At 44.4% G+C, this 15,028-nt stretch overlaps 8 non-coding genes across 8 annotated transcripts; all 8 read left to right on the forward strand.

Annotated features, from left to right (window-relative positions):
- Nucleotides 1-120: 120 nt before the first annotated feature.
- trnad-guc (transfer RNA aspartic acid (anticodon GUC)) lies at nucleotides 121-192 on the forward strand. The gene has a single exon. It is a non-coding gene; the product is annotated as a tRNA-Asp (tRNA).
- A 705-nt stretch (nucleotides 193-897) lies between these two features.
- trnad-guc (transfer RNA aspartic acid (anticodon GUC)) lies at nucleotides 898-969 on the forward strand. Its single transcript has one exon. It is a non-coding gene; the product is annotated as a tRNA-Asp (tRNA).
- A 705-nt stretch (nucleotides 970-1,674) lies between these two features.
- Nucleotides 1,675-1,746, forward strand: trnad-guc (transfer RNA aspartic acid (anticodon GUC)). Its single transcript has one exon. It is a non-coding gene; the product is annotated as a tRNA-Asp (tRNA).
- A 705-nt stretch (nucleotides 1,747-2,451) lies between these two features.
- On the forward strand, nucleotides 2,452-2,523 carry trnad-guc (transfer RNA aspartic acid (anticodon GUC)). The gene has a single exon. It is a non-coding gene; the product is annotated as a tRNA-Asp (tRNA).
- Nucleotides 2,524-3,228: 705 nt separating this feature from the next.
- Nucleotides 3,229-3,300, forward strand: trnad-guc (transfer RNA aspartic acid (anticodon GUC)). Its single transcript has one exon. It is a non-coding gene; the product is annotated as a tRNA-Asp (tRNA).
- A 5,370-nt stretch (nucleotides 3,301-8,670) lies between these two features.
- trnad-guc (transfer RNA aspartic acid (anticodon GUC)) lies at nucleotides 8,671-8,742 on the forward strand. Its single transcript has one exon. It is a non-coding gene; the product is annotated as a tRNA-Asp (tRNA).
- Nucleotides 8,743-9,447: 705 nt separating this feature from the next.
- trnad-guc (transfer RNA aspartic acid (anticodon GUC)) lies at nucleotides 9,448-9,519 on the forward strand. The gene has a single exon. It is a non-coding gene; the product is annotated as a tRNA-Asp (tRNA).
- Nucleotides 9,520-10,224: 705 nt separating this feature from the next.
- trnad-guc (transfer RNA aspartic acid (anticodon GUC)) lies at nucleotides 10,225-10,296 on the forward strand. Its single transcript has one exon. It is a non-coding gene; the product is annotated as a tRNA-Asp (tRNA).
- Nucleotides 10,297-15,028: the final 4,732 nt, after the last annotated feature.

A 15,028-nucleotide genomic window follows, 5' to 3' on the forward strand; every position in this document is an offset into this window, starting at 1 on the left:
TTTCTAGCTCTAACCATTCAGTCTATACAGATGTTTTTGTTAGAAGTGTTAAAGCCCAACACTGCAAACGTATAGTTAGTACCAATGCTCCACGTTTTTTCAAACGTCCACCACACCAGCTCCTCGTTAGTATAGTGGTGAGTATCCCCGCCTGTCACGCGGGAGACCGGGGTTCAATTCCCCGACGGGGAGAAAGGACTGCTTTTTTTTTAGGGTGAACAATGTAGCTGAGCCCACTATGCGAAAAATATGCTTGGAGATAAAGCTTTATGATACGATTTCCAGCATTATCTCAGTATTCCAAGGCATTGGTTGTTCAGTGGTAGAATTCTCGCCTGCCACGCGGGAGGCCTGGGTTCGATTCCCGGCCAATGCAGGATGTTTTGAACATGTAATTTCGAGAAACCCCTGAGGAAGAAATCTGTGCTCGATTGCCAGGCCAACAGAAATCTCAACTCTCTTGAAAAATCTGACTTTGCTTTCATTTTCAGTTTGGACATTTACTCATTCTCAGAAGACTTTGATGAATCCATTGTAGATGTCCAGTGTGTGAGGTGATTTACTTTGTGCAAGGCTTTAGTTGTTAAATGGGAAACGAGTAACCAACTAGTCATCGACAACTGTCTTGAGTTTGGCATTTGTGACAATGTCCTGGGACATCCCACAAACGCGTCACCTTCTAACTACGAGTGTGTGGCCTGTGAGTGGTATAGAGCGAAATCGATTACATGTACGTTTTCGTGAGAGTCCCAGCTTTCCATAGAGGGGTCACAGTAGTTTCTAGCTCTAACCATTCAGTCTATACAGATGTTTTTGTTAGAAGTGTTAAAGCCCAACACTGCAAACGTATAGTTAGTACCAATGCTCCACGTTTTTTCAAACGTCCACCACACCAGCTCCTCGTTAGTATAGTGGTGAGTATCCCCGCCTGTCACGCGGGAGACCGGGGTTCAATTCCCCGACGGGGAGAAAGGACTGCTTTTTTTTTAGGGTGAACAATGTAGCTGAGCCCACTATGCGAAAAATATGCTTGGAGATAAAGCTTTATGATACGATTTCCAGCATTATCTCAGTATTCCAAGGCATTGGTTGTTCAGTGGTAGAATTCTCGCCTGCCACGCGGGAGGCCTGGGTTCGATTCCCGGCCAATGCAGGATGTTTTGAACATGTAATTTCGAGAAACCCCTGAGGAAGAAATCTGTGCTCGATTGCCAGGCCAACAGAAATCTCAACTCTCTTGAAAAATCTGACTTTGCTTTCATTTTCAGTTTGGACATTTACTCATTCTCAGAAGACTTTGATGAATCCATTGTAGATGTCCAGTGTGTGAGGTGATTTACTTTGTGCAAGGCTTTAGTTGTTAAATGGGAAACGAGTAACCAACTAGTCATCGACAACTGTCTTGAGTTTGGCATTTGTGACAATGTCCTGGGACATCCCACAAACGCGTCACCTTCTAACTACGAGTGTGTGGCCTGTGAGTGGTATAGAGCGAAATCGATTACATGTACGTTTTCGTGAGAGTCCCAGCTTTCCATAGAGGGGTCACAGTAGTTTCTAGCTCTAACCATTCAGTCTATACAGATGTTTTTGTTAGAAGTGTTAAAGCCCAACACTGCAAACGTATAGTTAGTACCAATGCTCCACGTTTTTTCAAACGTCCACCACACCAGCTCCTCGTTAGTATAGTGGTGAGTATCCCCGCCTGTCACGCGGGAGACCGGGGTTCAATTCCCCGACGGGGAGAAAGGACTGCTTTTTTTTTAGGGTGAACAATGTAGCTGAGCCCACTATGCGAAAAATATGCTTGGAGATAAAGCTTTATGATACGATTTCCAGCATTATCTCAGTATTCCAAGGCATTGGTTGTTCAGTGGTAGAATTCTCGCCTGCCACGCGGGAGGCCTGGGTTCGATTCCCGGCCAATGCAGGATGTTTTGAACATGTAATTTCGAGAAACCCCTGAGGAAGAAATCTGTGCTCGATTGCCAGGCCAACAGAAATCTCAACTCTCTTGAAAAATCTGACTTTGCTTTCATTTTCAGTTTGGACATTTACTCATTCTCAGAAGACTTTGATGAATCCATTGTAGATGTCCAGTGTGTGAGGTGATTTACTTTGTGCAAGGCTTTAGTTGTTAAATGGGAAACGAGTAACCAACTAGTCATCGACAACTGTCTTGAGTTTGGCATTTGTGACAATGTCCTGGGACATCCCACAAACGCGTCACCTTCTAACTACGAGTGTGTGGCCTGTGAGTGGTATAGAGCGAAATCGATTACATGTACGTTTTCGTGAGAGTCCCAGCTTTCCATAGAGGGGTCACAGTAGTTTCTAGCTCTAACCATTCAGTCTATACAGATGTTTTTGTTAGAAGTGTTAAAGCCCAACACTGCAAACGTATAGTTAGTACCAATGCTCCACGTTTTTTCAAACGTCCACCACACCAGCTCCTCGTTAGTATAGTGGTGAGTATCCCCGCCTGTCACGCGGGAGACCGGGGTTCAATTCCCCGACGGGGAGAAAGGACTGCTTTTTTTTTAGGGTGAACAATGTAGCTGAGCCCACTATGCGAAAAATATGCTTGGAGATAAAGCTTTATGATACGATTTCCAGCATTATCTCAGTATTCCAAGGCATTGGTTGTTCAGTGGTAGAATTCTCGCCTGCCACGCGGGAGGCCTGGGTTCGATTCCCGGCCAATGCAGGATGTTTTGAACATGTAATTTCGAGAAACCCCTGAGGAAGAAATCTGTGCTCGATTGCCAGGCCAACAGAAATCTCAACTCTCTTGAAAAATCTGACTTTGCTTTCATTTTCAGTTTGGACATTTACTCATTCTCAGAAGACTTTGATGAATCCATTGTAGATGTCCAGTGTGTGAGGTGATTTACTTTGTGCAAGGCTTTAGTTGTTAAATGGGAAACGAGTAACCAACTAGTCATCGACAACTGTCTTGAGTTTGGCATTTGTGACAATGTCCTGGGACATCCCACAAACGCGTCACCTTCTAACTACGAGTGTGTGGCCTGTGAGTGGTATAGAGCGAAATCGATTACATGTACGTTTTCGTGAGAGTCCCAGCTTTCCATAGAGGGGTCACAGTAGTTTCTAGCTCTAACCATTCAGTCTATACAGATGTTTTTGTTAGAAGTGTTAAAGCCCAACACTGCAAACGTATAGTTAGTACCAATGCTCCACGTTTTTTCAAACGTCCACCACACCAGCTCCTCGTTAGTATAGTGGTGAGTATCCCCGCCTGTCACGCGGGAGACCGGGGTTCAATTCCCCGACGGGGAGAAAGGACTGCTTTTTTTTTAGGGTGAACAATGTAGCTGAGCCCACTATGCGAAAAATATGCTTGGAGATAAAGCTTTATGATACGATTTCCAGCATTATCTCAGTATTCCAAGGCATTGGTTGTTCAGTGGTAGAATTCTCGCCTGCCACGCGGGAGGCCTGGGTTCGATTCCCGGCCAATGCAGGATGTTTTGAACATGTAATTTCGAGAAACCCCTGAGGAAGAAATCTGTGCTCGATTGCCAGGCCAACAGAAATCTCAACTCTCTTGAAAAATCTGACTTTGCTTTCATTTTCAGTTTGGACATTTACTCATTCTCAGAAGACTTTGATGAATCCATTGTAGATGTCCAGTGTGTGAGGTGATTTACTTTGTGCAAGGCTTTAGTTGTTAAATGGGAAACGAGTAACCAACTAGTCATCGACAACTGTCTTGAGTTTGGCATTTGTGACAATGTCCTGGGACATCCCACAAACGCGTCACCTTCTAACTACGAGTGTGTGGCCTGTGAGTGGTATAGAGCGAAATCGATTACATGTACGTTTTCGTGAGAGTCCCAGCTTTCCATAGAGGGGTCACAGTAGTTTCTAGCTCTAACCATTCAGTCTATACAGATGTTTTTGTTAGAAGTGTTAAAGCCCAACACTGCAAACGTATAGTTAGTACCAATGCTCCACGTTTTTTCAAACGTCCACCACACCAGCTCCTCGTTAGTATAGTGGTGAGTATCCCCACCTGTCACGCGTGAGACCGGGGTTCAATTCCCCGATGGGGAGAAAGGACTGCTTTTTTTTTAGGGTGAACAATGTAGCTGAGCCCACTATGCGAAAAATATGCTTGGAGATAAAGCTTTATGATACGATTTCCAGCATTATCTCAGTATTCCAAGGCATTGGTTGTTCAGTGGTAGAATTCTCGCCTGCCACGCGGGAGGCCTGGGTTCGATTCCCGGCCAATGCAGGATGTTTTGAACATGTAATTTCGAGAAACCCCTGAGGAAGAAATCTGTGCTCGATTGCCAGGCCAACAGAAATCTCAACTCTCTTGAAAAATCTGACTTTGCTTTCATTTTCAGTTTGGACATTTACTCATTCTCAGAAGACTTTGATGAATCCATTGTAGATGTCCAGTGTGTGAGGTGATTTACTTTGTGCAAGGCTTTAGTTGTTAAATGGGAAACGAGTAACCAACTAGTCATCGACAACTGTCTTGAGTTTGGCATTTGTGACAATGTCCTGGGACATCCCACAAACGCGTCACCTTCTAACTACGAGTGTGTGGCCTGTGAGTGGTATAGAGCGAAATCGATTACATGTACGTTTTCGTGAGAGTCCCAGCTTTCCATAGAGGGGTCACAGTAGTTTCTAGCTCTAACCATTCAGTCTATACAGATGTTTTTGTTAGAAGTGTTAAAGCCCAACACTGCAAACGTATAGTTAGTACCAATGCTCCACGTTTTTTCAAACGTCCACCACACCAGCTCCTCGTTAGTATAGTGGTGAGTATCCCCACCTGTCACGCGGGAGACCGGGGTTCAATTCCCCGATGGGGAGAAAGGACTGCTTTTTTTTTAGGGTGAACAATGTAGCTGAGCCCACTATGCGAAAAATATGCTTGGAGATAAAGCTTTATGATACGATTTCCAGCATTATCTCAGTATTCCAAGGCATTGGTTGTTCAGTGGTAGAATTCTCGCCTGCCACGCGGGAGGCCTGGGTTCGATTCCCGGCCAATGCAGGATGTTTTGAACATGTAATTTCGAGAAACCCCTGAGGAAGAAATCTGTGCTCGATTGCCAGGCCAACAGAAATCTCAACTCTCTTGAAAAATCTGACTTTGCTTTCATTTTCAGTTTGGACATTTACTCATTCTCAGAAGACTTTGATGAATCCATTGTAGATGTCCAGTGTGTGAGGTGATTTACTTTGTGCAAGGCTTTAGTTGTTAAATGGGAAACGAGTAACCAACTAGTCATCGACAACTGTCTTGAGTTTGGCATTTGTGACAATGTCCTGGGACATCCCACAAACGCGTCACCTTCTAACTACGAGTGTGTGGCCTGTGAGTGGTATAGAGCGAAATCGATTACATGTACGTTTTCGTGAGAGTCCCAGCTTTCCATAGAGGGGTCACAGTAGTTTCTAGCTCTAACCATTCAGTCTATACAGATGTTTTTGTTAGAAGTGTTAAAGCCCAACACTGCAAACGTATAGTTAGTACCAATGCTCCACGTTTTTTCAAACGTCCACCACACCAGCTCCTCGTTAGTATAGTGGTGAGTATCCCCACCTGTCACGCGTGAGACCGGGGTTCAATTCCCCGATGGGGAGAAAGGACTGCTTTTTTTTTAGGGTGAACAATGTAGCTGAGCCCACTATGCGAAAAATATGCTTGGAGATAAAGCTTTATGATACGATTTCCAGCATTATCTCAGTATTCCAAGGCATTGGTTGTTCAGTGGTAGAATTCTCGCCTGCCACGCGGGAGGCCTGGGTTCGATTCCCGGCCAATGCAGGATGTTTTGAACATGTAATTTCGAGAAACCCCTGAGGAAGAAATCTGTGCTCGATTGCCAGGCCAACAGAAATCTCAACTCTCTTGAAAAATCTGACTTTGCTTTCATTTTCAGTTTGGACATTTACTCATTCTCAGAAGACTTTGATGAATCCATTGTAGATGTCCAGTGTGTGAGGTGATTTACTTTGTGCAAGGCTTTAGTTGTTAAATGGGAAACGAGTAACCAACTAGTCATCGACAACTGTCTTGAGTTTGGCATTTGTGACAATGTCCTGGGACATCCCACAAACGCGTCACCTTCTAACTACGAGTGTGTGGCCTGTGAGTGGTATAGAGCGAAATCGATTACATGTACGTTTTCGTGAGAGTCCCAGCTTTCCATAGAGGGGTCACAGTAGTTTCTAGCTCTAACCATTCAGTCTATACAGATGTTTTTGTTAGAAGTGTTAAAGCCCAACACTGCAAACGTATAGTTAGTACCAATGCTCCACGTTTTTTCAAACGTCCACCACACCAGCTCCTCGTTAGTATAGTGGTGAGTATCCCCACCTGTCACGCGGGAGACCGGGGTTCAATTCCCCGATGGGGAGAAAGGACTAATTTTTTTTAGGGTGAACAATGTAGCTGAGCCCACTATGCGAAAAATATGCTTGGAGATAAAGCTTTATGATACGATTTCCAGCATTATCTCAGTATTCCAAGGCATTGGTTGTTCAGTGGTAGAATTCTCGCCTGCCACGCGGGAGGCCTGGGTTCGATTCCCGGCCAATGCAGGATGTTTTGAACATGTAATTTCGAGAAACCCCTGAGGAAGAAATCTGTGCTCGATTGCCAGGCCAACAGAAATCTCAACTCTCTTGAAAAATCTGACTTTGCTTTCATTTTCAGTTTGGACATTTACTCATTCTCAGAAGACTTTGATGAATCCATTGTAGATGTCCAGTGTGTGAGGTGATTTACTTTGTGCAAGGCTTTAGTTGTTAAATGGGAAACGAGTAACCAACTAGTCATCGACAACTGTCTTGAGTTTGGCATTTGTGACAATGTCCTGGGACATCCCACAAACGCGTCACCTTCTAACTACGAGTGTGTGGCCTGTGAGTGGTATAGAGCGAAATCGATTACATGTACGTTTTCGTGAGAGTCCCAGCTTTCCATAGAGGGGTCACAGTAGTTTCTAGCTCTAACCATTCAGTCTATACAGATGTTTTTGTTAGAAGTGTTAAAGCCCAACACTGCAAACGTATAGTTAGTACCAATGCTCCACGTTTTTTCAAACGTCCACCACACCAGCTCCTCGTTAGTATAGTGGTGAGTATCCCCACCTGTCACGCGGGAGACCGGGGTTCAATTCCCCGATGGGGAGAAAGGACTGCTTTTTTTTTAGGGTGAACAATGTAGCTGAGCCCACTATGCGAAAAATATGCTTGGAGATAAAGCTTTATGATACGATTTCCAGCATTATCTCAGTATTCCAAGGCATTGGTTGTTCAGTGGTAGAATTCTCGCCTGCCACGCGGGAGTCCTGGGTTCGATTCCCGGCCAATGCAGGATGTTTTGAACATGTAATTTCGAGAAACCCCTGAGGAAGAAATCTGTGCTCGATTGCCAGGCCAACAGAAATCTCAACTGACTCTTGAAAAATCTGACTTTGCTTTCATTTTCAGTTTGGACATTTACTCATTCTCAGAAGACTTTGATGAATCCATTGTAGATGTCCAGTGTGTGAGGTGATTTACTTTGTGCAAGGCTTTAGTTGTTAAATGGGAAACGAGTAACCAACTAGTCATCGACAACTGTCTTGAGTTTGGCATTTGTGACAATGTCCTGGGACATCCCACAAACGCGTCACCTTCTAACTACGAGTGTGTGGCCTATGAGTGGTATAGAGCGAAATCGATTACATGTACGTTTTCGTGAGAGTCCCAGATTTCCATAGAGGGGTCACAGTAGTTTCTAGCTCTAACCATTCAGTCTATACAGATGTTTTTGTTAGAAGTGTTAAAGCCCAACACTGCAAACGTATAGTTAGTACCAATGCTCCACGTTTTTTCAAACGTCCACCACACCAGCTCCTCGTTAGTATAGTGGTGAGTATCCCCACCTGTCACGCGGGAGACCGGGGTTCAATTCCCCGATGGGGAGAAAGGACTGCTTTTTTTTTAGGGTGAACAATGTAGCTGAGCCCACTATGCGAAAAATATGCTTGGAGATAAAGCTTTATGATACGATTTCCAGCATTATCTCAGTATTCCAAGGCATTGGTTGTTCAGTGGTAGAATTCTCGCCTGCCACGCGGGAGGCCTGGGTTCGATTCCCGGCCAATGCAGGATGTTTTGAACATGTAATTTCGAGAAACCCCTGAGGAAGAAATCTGTGCTCGATTGCCAGGCCAACAGAAATCTCAACTGACTCTTGAAAAATCTGACTTTGCTTTCATTTTCAGTTTGGACATTTACTCATTCTCAGAAGACTTTGGTGAATCCATTGTAGATGTCCAGTGTGTGAGGTGATTTACTTTGTGCAAGGCTTTAGTTGTTAAATGGGAAACGAGTAACCAACTAGTCATCGACAACTGTCTTGAGTTTGGCATTTGTGACAATGTCCTGGGACATCCCACAAACGCGTCACCTTCTAACTACGAGTGTGTGGCCTGTGAGTGGTATAGAGCGAAATCGATTACATGTACGTTTTCGTGAGAGTCCCAGCTTTCCATAGAGGGGTCACAGTAGTTTCTAGCTCTAACCATTCAGTCTATACAGATGTTTTTGTTAGAAGTGTTAAAGCCCAACACTGCAAACGTATAGTTAGTACCAATGCTCCACGTTTTTTCAAACGTCCACCACACCAGCTCCTCGTTAGTATAGTGGTGAGTATCCCCGCCTGTCACGCGGGAGACCGGGGTTCAATTCCCCGACGGGGAGAAAGGACTGCTTTTTTTTTAGGGTGAACAATGTAGCTGAGCCCACTATGCGAAAAATATGCTTGGAGATAAAGCTTTATGATACGATTTCCAGCATTATCTCAGTATTCCAAGGCATTGGTTGTTCAGTGGTAGAATTCTCGCCTGCCACGCGGGAGGCCTGGGTTCGATTCCCGGCCAATGCAGGATGTTTTGAACATGTAATTTCGAGAAACCCCTGAGGAAGAAATCTGTGCTCGATTGCCAGGCCAACAGAAATCTCAACTCTCTTGAAAAATCTGACTTTGCTTTCATTTTCAGTTTGGACATTTACTCATTCTCAGAAGACTTTGATGAATCCATTGTAGATGTCCAGTGTGTGAGGTGATTTACTTTGTGCAAGGCTTTAGTTGTTAAATGGGAAACGAGTAACCAACTAGTCATCGACAACTGTCTTGAGTTTGGCATTTGTGACAATGTCCTGGGACATCCCACAAACGCGTCACCTTCTAACTACGAGTGTGTGGCCTGTGAGTGGTATAGAGCGAAATCGATTACATGTACGTTTTCGTGAGAGTCCCAGCTTTCCATAGAGGGGTCACAGTAGTTTCTAGCTCTAACCATTCAGTCTATACAGATGTTTTTGTTAGAAGTGTTAAAGCCCAACACTGCAAACGTATAGTTAGTACCAATGCTCCACGTTTTTTCAAACGTCCACCACACCAGCTCCTCGTTAGTATAGTGGTGAGTATCCCCGCCTGTCACGCGGGAGACCGGGGTTCAATTCCCCGACGGGGAGAAAGGACTGCTTTTTTTTTAGGGTGAACAATGTAGCTGAGCCCACTATGCGAAAAATATGCTTGGAGATAAAGCTTTATGATACGATTTCCAGCATTATCTCAGTATTCCAAGGCATTGGTTGTTCAGTGGTAGAATTCTCGCCTGCCACGCGGGAGGCCTGGGTTCGATTCCCGGCCAATGCAGGATGTTTTGAACATGTAATTTCGAGAAACCCCTGAGGAAGAAATCTGTGCTCGATTGCCAGGCCAACAGAAATCTCAACTCTCTTGAAAAATCTGACTTTGCTTTCATTTTCAGTTTGGACATTTACTCATTCTCAGAAGACTTTGATGAATCCATTGTAGATGTCCAGTGTGTGAGGTGATTTACTTTGTGCAAGGCTTTAGTTGTTAAATGGGAAACGAGTAACCAACTAGTCATCGACAACTGTCTTGAGTTTGGCATTTGTGACAATGTCCTGGGACATCCCACAAACGCGTCACCTTCTAACTACGAGTGTGTGGCCTGTGAGTGGTATAGAGCGAAATCGATTACATGTACGTTTTCGTGAGAGTCCCAGCTTTCCATAGAGGGGTCACAGTAGTTTCTAGCTCTAACCATTCAGTCTATACAGATGTTTTTGTTAGAAGTGTTAAAGCCCAACACTGCAAACGTATAGTTAGTACCAATGCTCCACGTTTTTTCAAACGTCCACCACACCAGCTCCTCGTTAGTATAGTGGTGAGTATCCCCGCCTGTCACGCGGGAGACCGGGGTTCAATTCCCCGACGGGGAGAAAGGACTGCTTTTTTTTTAGGGTGAACAATGTAGCTGAGCCCACTATGCGAAAAATATGCTTGGAGATAAAGCTTTATGATACGATTTCCAGCATTATCTCAGTATTCCAAGGCATTGGTTGTTCAGTGGTAGAATTCTCGCCTGCCACGCGGGAGGCCTGGGTTCGATTCCCGGCCAATGCAGGATGTTTTGAACATGTAATTTCGAGAAACCCCTGAGGAAGAAATCTGTGCTCGATTGCCAGGCCAACAGAAATCTCAACTCTCTTGAAAAATCTGACTTTGCTTTCATTTTCAGTTTGGACATTTACTCATTCTCAGAAGACTTTGATGAATCCATTGTAGATGTCCAGTGTGTGAGGTGATTTACTTTGTGCAAGGCTTTAGTTGTTAAATGGGAAACGAGTAACCAACTAGTCATCGACAACTGTCTTGAGTTTGGCATTTGTGACAATGTCCTGGGACATCCCACAAACGCGTCACCTTCTAACTACGAGTGTGTGGCCTGTGAGTGGTATAGAGCGAAATCGATTACATGTACGTTTTCGTGAGAGTCCCAGCTTTCCATAGAGGGGTCACAGTAGTTTCTAGCTCTAACCATTCAGTCTATACAGATGTTTTTGTTAGAAGTGTTAAAGCCCAACACTGCAAACGTATAGTTAGTACCAATGCTCCACGTTTTTTCAAACGTCCACCACACCAGCTCCTCGTTAGTATAGTGGTGAGTATCCCCACCTGTCACGCGTGAGACCGGGGTTCAATTCCCCGATGGGGAGAAAGGACTGCTTTTTTTTTAGGGTGAACAATGTAGCTGAGCCCACTATGCGAAAAATATGCTTGGAGATAAAGCTTTATGATACGATTTCCAGCATTATCTCAGTATTCCAAGGCATTGGTTGTTCAGTGGTAGAATTCTCGCCTGCCACGCGGGAGGCCTGGGTTCGATTCCCGGCCAATGCAGGATGTTTTGAACATGTAATTTCGAGAAACCCCTGAGGAAGAAATCTGTGCTCGATTGCCAGGCCAACAGAAATCTCAACTCTCTTGAAAAATCTGACTTTGCTTTCATTTTCAGTTTGGACATTTACTCATTCTCAGAAGACTTTGATGAATCCATTGTAGATGTCCAGTGTGTGAGGTGATTTACTTTGTGCAAGGCTTTAGTTGTTAAATGGGAAACGAGTAACCAACTAGTCATCGACAACTGTCTTGAGTTTGGCATTTGTGACAATGTCCTGGGACATCCCACAAACGCGTCACCTTCTAACTACGAGTGTGTGGCCTGTGAGTGGTATAGAGCGAAATCGATTACATGTACGTTTTCGTGAGAGTCCCAGCTTTCCATAGAGGGGTCACAGTAGTTTCTAGCTCTAACCATTCAGTCTATACAGATGTTTTTGTTAGAAGTGTTAAAGCCCAACACTGCAAACGTATAGTTAGTACCAATGCTCCACGTTTTTTCAAACGTCCACCACACCAGCTCCTCGTTAGTATAGTGGTGAGTATCCCCACCTGTCACGCGTGAGACCGGGGTTCAATTCCCCGATGGGGAGAAAGGACTGCTTTTTTTTTAGGGTGAACAATGTAGCTGAGCCCACTATGCGAAAAATATGCTTGGAGATAAAGCTTTATGATACGATTTCCAGCATTATCTCAGTATTCCAAGGCATTGGTTGTTCAGTGGTAGAATTCTCGCCTGCCACGCGGGAGGCCTGGGTTCGATTCCCGGCCAATGCAGGATGTTTTGAACATGTAATTTCGAGAAACCCCTGAGGAAGAAATCTGTGCTCGATTGCCAGGCCAACAGAAATCTCAACTCTCTTGAAAAATCTGACTTTGCTTTCATTTTCAGTTTGGACATTTACTCATTCTCAGAAGACTTTGATGAATCCATTGTAGATGTCCAGTGTGTGAGGTGATTTACTTTGTGCAAGGCTTTAGTTGTTAAATGGGAAACGAGTAACCAACTAGTCATCGACAACTGTCTTGAGTTTGGCATTTGTGACAATGTCCTGGGACATCCCACAAACGCGTCACCTTCTAACTACGAGTGTGTGGCCTGTGAGTGGTATAGAGCGAAATCGATTACATGTACGTTTTCGTGAGAGTCCCAGCTTTCCATAGAGGGGTCACAGTAGTTTCTAGCTCTAACCATTCAGTCTATACAGATGTTTTTGTTAGAAGTGTTAAAGCCCAACACTGCAAACGTATAGTTAGTACCAATGCTCCACGTTTTTTCAAACGTCCACCACACCAGCTCCTCGTTAGTATAGTGGTGAGTATCCCCACCTGTCACGCGGGAGACCGGGGTTCAATTCCCCGATGGGGAGAAAGGACTAATTTTTTTTAGGGTGAACAATGTAGCTGAGCCCACTATGCGAAAAATATGCTTGGAGATAAAGCTTTATGATACGATTTCCAGCATTATCTCAGTATTCCAAGGCATTGGTTGTTCAGTGGTAGAATTCTCGCCTGCCACGCGGGAGGCCTGGGTTCGATTCCCGGCCAATGCAGGATGTTTTGAACATGTAATTTCGAGAAACCCCTGAGGAAGAAATCTGTGCTCGATTGCCAGGCCAACAGAAATCTCAACTCTCTTGAAAAATCTGACTTTGCTTTCATTTTCAGTTTGGACATTTACTCATTCTCAGAAGACTTTGATGAATCCATTGTAGATGTCCAGTGTGTGAGGTGATTTACTTTGTGCAAGGCTTTAGTTGTTAAATGGGAAACGAGTAACCAACTAGTCATCGACAACTGTCTTGAGTTTGGCATTTGTGACAATGTCCTGGGACATCCCACAAACGCGTCACCTTCTAACTACGAGTGTGTGGCCTGTGAGTGGTATAGAGCGAAATCGATTACATGTACGTTTTCGTGAGAGTCCCAGCTTTCCATAGAGGGGTCACAGTAGTTTCTAGCTCTAACCATTCAGTCTATACAGATGTTTTTGTTAGAAGTGTTAAAGCCCAACACTGCAAACGTATAGTTAGTACCAATGCTCCACGTTTTTTCAAACGTCCACCACACCAGCTCCTCGTTAGTATAGTGGTGAGTATCCCCACCTGTCACGCGGGAGACCGGGGTTCAATTCCCCGATGGGGAGAAAGGACTGCTTTTTTTTTAGGGTGAACAATGTAGCTGAGCCCACTATGCGAAAAATATGCTTGGAGATAAAGCTTTATGATACGATTTCCAGCATTATCTCAGTATTCCAAGGCATTGGTTGTTCAGTGGTAGAATTCTCGCCTGCCACGCGGGAGTCCTGGGTTCGATTCCCGGCCAATGCAGGATGTTTTGAACATGTAATTTCGAGAAACCCCTGAGGAAGAAATCTGTGCTCGATTGCCAGGCCAACAGAAATCTCAACTGACTCTTGAAAAATCTGACTTTGCTTTCATTTTCAGTTTGGACATTTACTCATTCTCAGAAGACTTTGATGAATCCATTGTAGATGTCCAGTGTGTGAGGTGATTTACTTTGTGCAAGGCTTTAGTTGTTAAATGGGAAACGAGTAACCAACTAGTCATCGACAACTGTCTTGAGTTTGGCATTTGTGACAATGTCCTGGGACATCCCACAAACGCGTCACCTTCTAACTACGAGTGTGTGGCCTATGAGTGGTATAGAGCGAAATCGATTACATGTACGTTTTCGTGAGAGTCCCAGATTTCCATAGAGGGGTCACAGTAGTTTCTAGCTCTAACCATTCAGTCTATACAGATGTTTTTGTTAGAAGTGTTAAAGCCCAACACTGCAAACGTATAGTTAGTACCAATGCTCCACGTTTTTTCAAACGTCCACCACACCAGCTCCTCGTTAGTATAGTGGTGAGTATCCCCACCTGTCACGCGGGAGACCGGGGTTCAATTCCCCGATGGGGAGAAAGGACTGCTTTTTTTTTAGGGTGAACAATGTAGCTGAGCCCACTATGCGAAAAATATGCTTGGAGATAAAGCTTTATGATACGATTTCCAGCATTATCTCAGTATTCCAAGGCATTGGTTGTTCAGTGGTAGAATTCTCGCCTGCCACGCGGGAGGCCTGGGTTCGATTCCCGGCCAATGCAGGATGTTTTGAACATGTAATTTCGAGAAACCCCTGAGGAAGAAATCTGTGCTCGATTGCCAGGCCAACAGAAATCTCAACTGACTCTTGAAAAATCTGACTTTGCTTTCATTTTCAGTTTGGACATTTACTCATTCTCAGAAGACTTTGGTGAATCCATTGTAGATGTCCAGTGTGTGAGGTGATTTACTTTGTGCAAGGCTTTAGTTGTTAAATGGGAAACGAGTAACCAACTAGTCATCGACAACTGTCTTGAGTTTGGCATTTGTGACAATGTCCTGGGACATCCCACAAACGCGTCACCTTCTAACTACGAGTGTGTGGCCTGTGAGTGGTATAGAGCGAAATCGATTACATGTACATTTACTCATTCTCAGAAGACTTTGGTGAATCCATTGTAGATGTCCAGTGTGTGAGGTGATTTACTTTGTGCAAGGCTTTAGTTGTTAAATGGGAAACGAGTAACCAACTAGTCATCGACAACTGTCTTGAGTTTGGCATTTGTGACAATGTCCTGGGACATCCCACAAACGCGTCACCTTCTAACTGCGAGTGTGTGGCCTGTGAGTGGTATAGAGCGAAATCGATTACATGTACGTTTTCGTGAGAGTCCCAGCTTTCCATAGAGGGGTCACAGTAGTTTCTAGCTCTAACCATTCAGTC

This window comes from Oncorhynchus mykiss, chromosome 29 (assembly GCF_057628025.1).
Source record: "Oncorhynchus mykiss isolate SJ-2025 chromosome 29, ASM5762802v1, whole genome shotgun sequence".
Taxonomy (NCBI): domain Eukaryota; kingdom Metazoa; phylum Chordata; class Actinopteri; order Salmoniformes; family Salmonidae; genus Oncorhynchus; species Oncorhynchus mykiss.